Source organism: Macaca thibetana, chromosome 7 (assembly GCF_024542745.1).
Source record: "Macaca thibetana thibetana isolate TM-01 chromosome 7, ASM2454274v1, whole genome shotgun sequence".
NCBI classification, from domain to species: domain Eukaryota; kingdom Metazoa; phylum Chordata; class Mammalia; order Primates; family Cercopithecidae; genus Macaca; species Macaca thibetana.
Window position 1 is genome coordinate 150,289,372 of NC_065584.1, and position 9,907 is coordinate 150,299,278.

Sequence of the window (9,907 nt, forward strand, 5' to 3'; positions counted from 1 at the left end):
CCCAGGAGTTCACCTGTTTTTATGGGCAGTAAGAAGAAAGATGGTTTAATAGTGCCAATAACACAACTACCTGCCCACTGGTCAGGTAATTTGGCATAAGCTCTATGCCTACATATGCAGTATAATCCAGTGGGGGCTGTCTGGTCCCGGTGGGACTCCAGGTGGGTCCACACAGTTTGCAACTTTGGGAATTTACTAAATGGATTTCTCTCTGTGTGATTTGAACTCCACCAAGTGACTGTTTTTGTGGTACCATTATATAGTTTCTGTCTCAGACAACTAAGTCGTCTTACGGGGTGAGTGAATTCTTTTCCTTCTCTAGCTATGCAATATTGTCTAATAATTGAGGCTTTTAGGACCCAGAAATTATCAGGGTGATTCTTTTGAACCGGGAATTCATCAGGAACTGGGTCTGTAGGTACTAATTCTCAGGCTTCCCACGGCCATTGATCTCCTATTACAGTTCTTCCACATACATAACATGAAGTGACATTGAGAGACTGGGCTACATGCTCGCCTAATTGCAAAAACAAATTTCTTGTTTTTCCTGGAATTTCTGGTACTGGTACATTTAGTTCATCATAGAAAGTTTGAAACACTGGCTCAGGAGAGCGTTTGTAAACTTCTGCTCGAACCAAGATATTTACTCGAGGATCCAGTCTGGCCCCATCGATTCCTAAGGTCACACGCTCCCCTTTTTTCCAGCGAGGATCAAGGGGATTGGTTATTACTAGCTCTAAGGGGTTACATTGTCCTTTAGTACAGGAAGGGTCATTTTTTCCTTTTTGAAGGTGGACTGGATCCTTTTTATTTTTTTTATCCAAGTGGTCTAAATGACACAAGACCAGTATTTACATTTATTTCCACACAGTCCTGATTTATGACAGATGTTATTTTCTGCCATATAGCCTCTCTTTTAATTAACAGAATCACACCTTATTCCTAACTTATTACTATTAATGACAGCACAGGCATCAAATTTTAAGGTGACTTGTTTGGGTACCCCTTTTTTTTCTGTTTTGGCTAACACTTTACTCCTATCATTTATGAGCCCCCACCAGTCCTCAGCCCTTAATCTTATTTTAAAAACTGTGGACATGGGAGGCTCAGATGGGTCATAACACACATCAGGTTGGTCATTTCCTGGGCTACATACCTTGTATAGAATAACATTATACAAACAAGTTCTTTTTAGAGTTCCAGTACACTTATAATAACCATAAAATAATAGGACCGTAGCAACCTTTTGTCCTGCCTCAGTGACTTAATGTATACACTGGGAACAGTCTTCAGTCTGAGGAAGGTCAGTTGAAGTCCTTACTGTAAAAGTCTAAATTTTAAGGAAAATGAGTCCCGTGACGAATTTTCTCATGCTTCAGCCGTGCATGGACCAGTCAGCTTCCGGGTGTGACTGGAGCAGGGCTTGTCATCTTCTTCAGAGTCACTTTGCAGGGGTTGGCGAAGCTGCTTCCATCCACATACCACTCACAGTCTACTGATGTTTAAGGATGGTCTTGGAGGTTGGGCCTGCTAGAATAAACTGAGTCCAACACCTCTACACAGTTATGTTCAACTGGGCTCTCTGATACCAGGAGCAAGGTGGTGAGGTTTGGGATGTTGCAAACTTCAATGGTTATGTGGGGATTTTCACATAGCAAGCTTTGGTACTTGGTTAATCTAGCATTTGTTAAACAATGATGTCCTTTGGTAGTCATTAAAGTTACCACAGCATGGGGGGTCTTTATATTCAGGTTTTGCCTAAGGGTTAGGTTAGTTTATCTGCTTCTTGTGCTAACAGGGCCGTTGCTGCTAGGGCCCTTACACCTGGGGGCCAGCCTTTGGAAACCCCATCTAGTTGTTTTGAGAGATAGGCCACTGGCCTTGGCCAGGGCCCCACAGTCTGGGTTAAAGCTCCAACTGCCATTTTTTCTCTTTCTGACATAGAGTGTAAAGAGTTTTGTCAGGTCAGGTAGCCTCAGGGCTGGGGCCAACATGAGTTTTTCTTTTAACGCATGAAAAGCTTGTTGCTGTTGGTTGTAATAGATGCAGTTTATCTAATCTACATTTTTATTAACTGTCACCTACCAAAATATTGACTCAAATCCTGCAGCTAAAGTCAAGCTTTAAATTGATCTGGTATTCCTCGTGGGACTCCAATGGCGTCTAAATAGACATGAGAGTCAAAAGACCCATAAGGGGCTTCTCTCACTTATGATGTCTTATTCTTTTCTTTTTTCCTTCTGGTTGATGAAATGCCAGGGTGAAGGGGATAGCCAATTGGACTAAAGTACAAGTGCCACTCCAGTTATTCGGCAGAGTGCCCAGGAAAGGTCCACCACAACACCACCACGCATCCGCTCAGGGATGAACAAGGGCTGACTGATTGATAAACTCTTGAAAATTCTTAAGCTCACTGCATCCTTTCAGGTCTCCAAGGAACGCTAAGTTTCCTCCTTGTCGTGAGAGACACAAAGTGAACTTAGTGTTGGGAGACGGAGGCTGGATGGCCCTCAGGGGCTGACCCGCCAGGTGCCGGACTTTGGGATGTAGCAGAGAGAGCTTGGCACAACTTATTACTCCAGGCTGTAGAATCCTGGAAAAGAGCTACCATGCAGCCCACACCTGGTCGACTGGAGGACCACCTTAGTGGAAAGGGGACAATCTGGGCCTCTGGCCTGCCATGAGCACAAGCATAACAATTGCTTTTGTTTAACGTGCAGATGGAATATTTGATCCACTTTAACAAGACATTTGCATCTTGGTATTCTGTCTTAATTGCTAAAGTTTGTTTTAAGTCTTGGAGACGGAGTCTCGCTCTGCCGCCCAGGCTGGAGTGCAGTGGCCGGATCTCAGCTCACTGCAAGCTCCGCCTCCCGGGTTCACGCCATTCTCCTGCTCAGCCTCCCGAGTAGTTGGGACTACAGACGCCCCCCACCGCGCCCGGCTAGTTTTTTTTTTGTATTTTTTAGTAGAGACGGGGTTTCACCGTGTTAGCCAGGATGGTCTCGATCTCCTGACCTCGTGATCCGCCCGTCTCGGCCTCCCAAAGTGCTGGGATTACAGGCTTGAGCCACCGCGCCCGGCCTGTTTTAAGTCTTTAACTTCTATTCTTTAACTTCTGTGATCCTGTAGTAAAACGAATGTATGGTTTTAGGAAATTACAAAAACCAGTTGGGGCAGTCCATCCTTGCTCTTTAGTGGTCCATAGAACGTTGGACCAACTATGGCCTGAAAGCTCTAATCAGGGGGCAAGACTCCTGGTTGGCACTGGGGTCTTTATCGAAATCTCCCCGGATTAAATGGTCCTAGTTTACTAATGCCCAGTCTGAGGACACTCAGGAGGGACAGAAGTAATTTTCTGAAGTAGGAAGCTGTCTTTGACTTGGCAAGTCCTCACAGCGTATAACAAGGCAAGCATTAAATCCAACGGTTTGAGGCAAAATTGACTTGGTTATGTTAATAACTAGATGGTCAGCAATAGAATGAGGAAAAAAGAAACAGTAATAGAATAGATGAAAAGAGTTAAATTTTTCTTAGCTTTAGTTTGGTAGGATTTTCCCCTGGGACTATGGCCCACGACTCTGGAGGGGGTGGAGCTTTCTTGACTCGGGTGTGATGAGTCCCTCCTTTTTTTTTTTTTTGCCATATGAACAGCAGTCTTGGTGGTTAGCAATACAAGGTAGGGGCCTTCCCAGGCTGGCTCGAGTTTTTCTTCTTTCCACCCTTTGATGAGAATGTGATCTTCAGACTGGTGCTGGTTTACCGGAAATTCTAGGGGTGGTACATGTGCTAAAAGACTTTTAGTTTTTGAGAGAAAGGAGAGTGGAAGATAAACCAAGTATATAATTTTTAAGAAATTGACCTTTTGTTTTAAATGGGGGGACCTTGGCAGTGGACTTTATAGTCCTTAGTGCCTTTTTACTGAGAAATTTCCTTTAACACCTATTTTTTATTAGTTTTTAAACCAAAGAAAGCCAAATATCATTTTACATTTAACAATGCTTCTTGTATGATTTTTATACCACATAAGCTAAATTTTATCTTTATATTAGTGTGTTATTAATGTTAAATCTAATTTTAATAAAACCTTGTAGACATATTTATCTAATTTTAAATGTTTGACCATAAGGTAAGATTTTATAGACTCTTTTTAACCTTTTATAATTTTTGCTAAAGAGCAGGTTGGTGCTTTAAGAAAAACCTGTTATGCTTTTACTTTAATGTCCAGTTCACAGAAAAACTGTATGATACTTCTTTAACTTTAGCTAATACGTTTACACACAAATTTTCTTTACAATTAACGTTTTAAAACTTACTTAAACGTTCAAAACAATAATTTTTTTTTTTACTTTTTAATATAGATAAAAATGTACATTCTTATGCCTCCTTATAATCCTTTTACCAAAGGTATATTTTACTTTTCTTATACACCTGGCACATAAACTGTTTTTTTTTTTCCAATAGTTCTACATTCAGGAGGCCTAGTTACTTTTAAATTATACAAGATTTTTTTCATAAATTCTTTTTTATAACATTTTCTCTTTCATGACTTTCGCAGACAATTCCAATGTGCCTCAACTTTCTGACTTATTACAAATATTTCTTTCTTTAAACAACCAGTTAATTTATTTCAGGACAAGAATTTACCATATAATACTTTTTTTATATAAATTCCTTCTTTTTCCTTTTTTTTTTTTAATCCTTAGGATACTTCTGAACTGGTGAGGTGTGCTCACAATGAGGTTTCCTCTAAAAGTTATTTTTTACCTTTTTTTTTTTTTTTTTTTTTTTAGCAAAGCAGTTGCTGCTACAGATTGAATGCATTTTGCTGCTACAGATTGAATGCATTTGGACTATCCACGGGTTACTGGGTTAAGGATTTTTGATAGGAAGGCCTCAGTGCTTTTGGGATACGCCTTTGTTTACACTGACAACAAAGTGGTATTGGAGTGTTACAGGGTTATGGAGAAGACCTTCAATTATCAATTGTAGGTTTTAAATTTACTTTGGCTTTTAAAGGAATAGGGTACACTTTTTCTTTTCTTAACTACTTGTACTCTCTTTCTTTCTTTCTGTCTTTGATTTTGTCACTTTCTCTTTGACTTTCCTTTTGCCTCTGTCTCTTCCCTCTCTCTGCCTCTCTTTCTTTCTCTCTCTCTGCATCTCTTTCTTTCTCTCTCTCTGCCTCTCCTTCTCTCTCTTTCTCCTTAACTCCCTCTTTGTCTGTCTCTTCCTCTCTCTCTTTGCCTCTTTTCCTCTCTGTCTCTTTCCTTTCTCTCTCTCTGCTGGTCTTTCCTTGCCTCTGCCAGCCGCTTATGCTGCTGTTCTCTCAACCACTGTGTGTTGGGGGCAGGGAGTCTAAAACCAGCTGTGTCTGTGTATGAGAACTGGTCTGGGTTCCCTGGATTAAGGTTACCTTGTGCCATACCTTTGAAACAAGGGACCTGTCCAGGCTTCCTTCTAATGGCCAACCAACCTCTGATGCTGGCCAGTCTATCTTACACAAAGTTTTAAGTTTTCCTAGTGTCATAGTACTCCATAGTCTCCTTTAAATTCTTTTTTGAAAATTTTTAACATAGTTCCTAGTAGGGTAGGCTTATTTGTGCCTGACCTATGCTGCTTTGAGACAAAACACCACGCTCACACCACAGGTACACCACAAAATAAAGAACGGGTAAAAAGGGCACACACACACTTTTGCAGTTTGCACCAAACCAAAATCAAAACCAAAATCAGAGTATCCAGAAATCCAAGCCAGGTCAAAACCAAAACCAAAGTATCAAGCAATCTGAGTCAAGTCAAAAGAAACCAAAGTGCCGGTATAGGCACACCATGGGTGATCAGGCCACGCTTCCACTCAAATGGAGTAGGCAAGTTCCCAAGACCAATCCTGTCAAGCAATTCAAACCAAGTCAAAACCAAAACCAAAGTGCCGATAAAGGCACGCCGTGGATGATGAGGCCATGCTTCCACACAAACGGAGTGGGCAAGTTTCAAAGACTAGTCTTACCAAGTTTTAGATGTCCAGACTCCAAGTGCCTGTTCCTTCCTGGTGTTCAGCCACTGCATTGATCTTCCACGGGGGCCTGCCACACACTGCTCTGGCAAGGCATCCCAATGGGGCAAATGCCTACTCTCATGATCCGCATCGCTCGGGCTGGTTGGAGTCCCCCACAGGGATGTTCCACAGGGCAGGCTTAAGACGCCTAAGGAGCTGCCCCGACCATCCACCAATCACCTCACTTACCGGTCAGGGAACCAAGAAATGTAGCAGGACAAACCACAGACAAAACTCCTCAGACACCAAGTTAAAGAAGGAAGGGGTTTGTTCGGCTGGGGGCATCGGCAAGACTCCTGTCTCAAGAGCCGAACTCCCCGAGTGAGCAATTCCTGTCCCTTTAAAGGGCTCACAACTCTAAGGGGGTGCACGTGAGAAGGTCGTGATCGATTGAGCAAGCCGCAGGTACATGACTGGGGGCTGCATGCACGGGTAATTAGATCGGAACAAAACAGGATAGGGATTTTCACAGTGCTTTTCTATACAATGTCTGTAATCTATAGATAACATAACCGATTAGGTCAGGGGTCGATCTTTAACTACCAGGCCCAGGGTGTGGCGCTGGGCTGTCTGCTTGTGGATTTCATTTTTGCCTTTTAGTTTTTACTTGTTCTTTCTTTGGAGGCAGAAATTGGGCATAAGACAATATAAGGGGTGGTCTCCTCCCTTAATATTAAAATGAAATAGAACAGAAAATATAATGGGAAGGATTGCCTTGTGAAATTGTTTTATCTATATCTATATCTATATAGCTATATATTAGCTATCATGGTGTGCCACCTAGATTCTCCCTCTCCAATAATGAAGCATCCATTCTTCTAGCTGTTAGGAGTGTTGGCAGCCAACAGCTTTTAACTGAGTCCTCTCCAGAGCTTTCTCCAGAGAGCTTCCTGGGTGCAACTGTATCCAGTAACTGGTCTGCAGGTATAGGCCTGAAGACTGCAGGTATCTAAAGGCCTGATCCCCATGTCCAAATTTGAAATAACTCTCAGGGATTATCCCAACTAGTGTGGAATCAGCTGAGGCCTTTATTGCCACTTCATTGCAGCCCAACTTCTGCCTTTACCCAATCCTGCTTCCTTCACTTCTATGCAGGTGCTGATCCCAAGACAATCCCCAATAAATGTCCTGCATATGAATCCCTGTCTCAGAGTCTACTTCCCAGGCATGTATGCATGTACAAGGTCTGAATGTAAAATTATTTCTCACTGTGAGTATTGGCCATAAAATCTTGAAAACCCCTGCACCAGAAGACACTACTAGGATGTTCATTGATTTATTGCTCATAGTAATGATTGGACAAAAACTAAATGCCTGTCAATAGAAGAACCATAGTATAGTCCTGCGATGGAAAACTATACAATAATCTGGCCAGGTGCAGTGGCTCACACTTGTAATCCCACAAGAGGCCGAGGCAGGCAGATCATTTGAGGTCAGGAGTTTGAGACCAACCTGGCCAACATGGTGAAACACCATCTCTACTAAAAATACAAAAATTAGCCAGGCATGGTGGTACGCTCCTGTAATCCTAGCTACTCAGGAGGCTGAGGCAGGAGGATCACTTGAACCAAGGAAGTGGAGGTTGCAGTGAGCCAAGATTGCACCACTGTACTCCAGCATGGGTGACAGAGTGAGACTGTCTCCAAAAAAAAAAAAAAGAAATTTTGCCCATTTTAATTGGAATATGATCTATAATTGTAATTTTAATTTACATTATCCTGATGACTAATTATATTGAATAAGCTTTTGTAAAGTTGTTTTGTTTGGTTTTGTTTGTTTTTGTTTTGGAGACAGAGTATCACTCTGTAGCCCAGGCTGGAGTGTAGTGATAGATCATAACTCATTGTAGCCTTGACCTGCGCGTCCAGCTGATCCTCCCACCTCAGCCTCCTGAGTAACTGGGACTACAAGTGTGCGCCACCATGCCTGGCTAATTTTTTGAACTTTTTGTATTTTTTGTAGAGATGAGGTTTCCCCAAGCTGGGTTCAAGCAATCTACTTCCCTCGGCCTCCCACATTGCTGCGAGTAGAGGCACGAGCCACCATGCCCTGCTAATTTTTCGAATTTTTTTGTTTTTGTAGAGATGTGGTTTTGTCATGTTCCCCAGGCTGGGCTCCAACTACAGGGCTCAAACGATCTGCCCAGCTCAGCCTCCCAAAGTACTGGGAATAAAGTCATAAGCCACTGTGCCCTGCCTCTTAAGTTTTAAACAAGAAAATATGTCAACTATTGAATGATTATGAAATCATGTTTTCTACCGTGAAAATGATACAGAAAGGATTTTCTAAACTTCCCTGCTCTAAAACAGTTGTACTCTTTGAAACCAAAACAGGAGTATTAAAAAATACAAATAGACAAACAAAAAACCCAAGCAGGGGTATTTAGTTGACTCTGTAGGTATGACATTGTGGTTTTTTGTTGTTGTTGTTGTCTGAGATGGAGTCTTGCTCTGTCACCCAGGCTGCTCTCGCTCTGTCGCCACCACACCTGGCTAATTTTTGTATTTTAGTGGGATGGGGTTTCACCATGTTAGCCAGGCTGGTCTCAAACTCCTGGGCCTCAAGTGATCCACCCGCCTCAGCCTCCCAAAGTGCTGGGATTACAGGTGTGAGCCACCGCACCTGACCTTGTTGAAGTCTAAGTGCCCCATATGATACAAAAGGCAGTGGCCTGAAGACTCAGGAATGTAATAGCAATGATCTTTTTATTGCCTTTTAATTAGCGTGGCATGGTGGTGGGCGCCTGTAGTCCCAGTTACTCCAGAGGCTGAGGCGGGAGACTCTCTTGAACTCTGGAGGCGGAGGTTGCAGTGAGCCAAGATCGTGCCACTGCACTCCAGCCTGGGTGACAGAGTAAGACTCCATCTAAAAAAAAGGAAAAAAAAAAAAAAAGAAAGGAGTTCAGTGAAACTGGCCAAGTTGCATTAGAAGGAGAAAGTCGGTAGAAGTTAGTGTTATAATCTGTAAATATATGTAGGGAATAGATCAAAGGAAGAAACTAAAAAAAGTAAGCAGAATGAAAGTATGGCCAGTAATGAAACTATAATTTAGGGTAAGAAGTGGTTGCAGCTTTAGGAGAGTTCCCTGCTGGATTGTTTAGTTTTACTTACTTAGGTTTGGTTTTATATTCTACAAAACATATGCAAAGTCTAACACATTGCCTATGTAAATTTACTATGATCTACAAAATCTAATTTAGAAGCTTTATTAGTACTTCAACTAAGGCACATGTTTAAGGAAAAGCAGAATTTTAGAATGTTAGTAAGTCCTATGTCTAAAAACAATCAATGTAAAACAAATATTCATACTTAGAGAACACAGTGAATCTATTTATAAGGAACTACCAAATGCAAAATAGACTCTAATCAATGTTATATAGAGTTTTCCAAAGCAACAGGGAAGTGGAAATCAGCACATTTGGGGATTAGAGTCTATTGGAAATAGTTACAGATGAAAGTTTTGGGAGAAATCGATAATGCCCACCCCAGTTCTCAGAACCAAGGAATTCAAAGAATTTGAATTACTGAAGCAGAAGTTCACATGGGTAAAAAAGAATGCCATCTAGACTGGATATAACTAAGCTGCTAACTAGAGTGGCTCTGAAAATATCTTCCAAAAAACTTTGCTCTTGTCACTACTGTCACTTTGAATTAAGAGAGAAAGATATATGGCTTAAATGAGTGCACTGCCTGTGAGACAAGGTTTGTTCCATATGTTAAACAGCTGTCGAGTAGAATTTGTCATTTTCCAGGACTGAAACAAGAAAGACACTAGTGATATATGTTTTGTTTGTGAAGAGACTGTGCAAAGCTTTGTACCATGATTATTAGCTTATCATTCCTAGGAAAC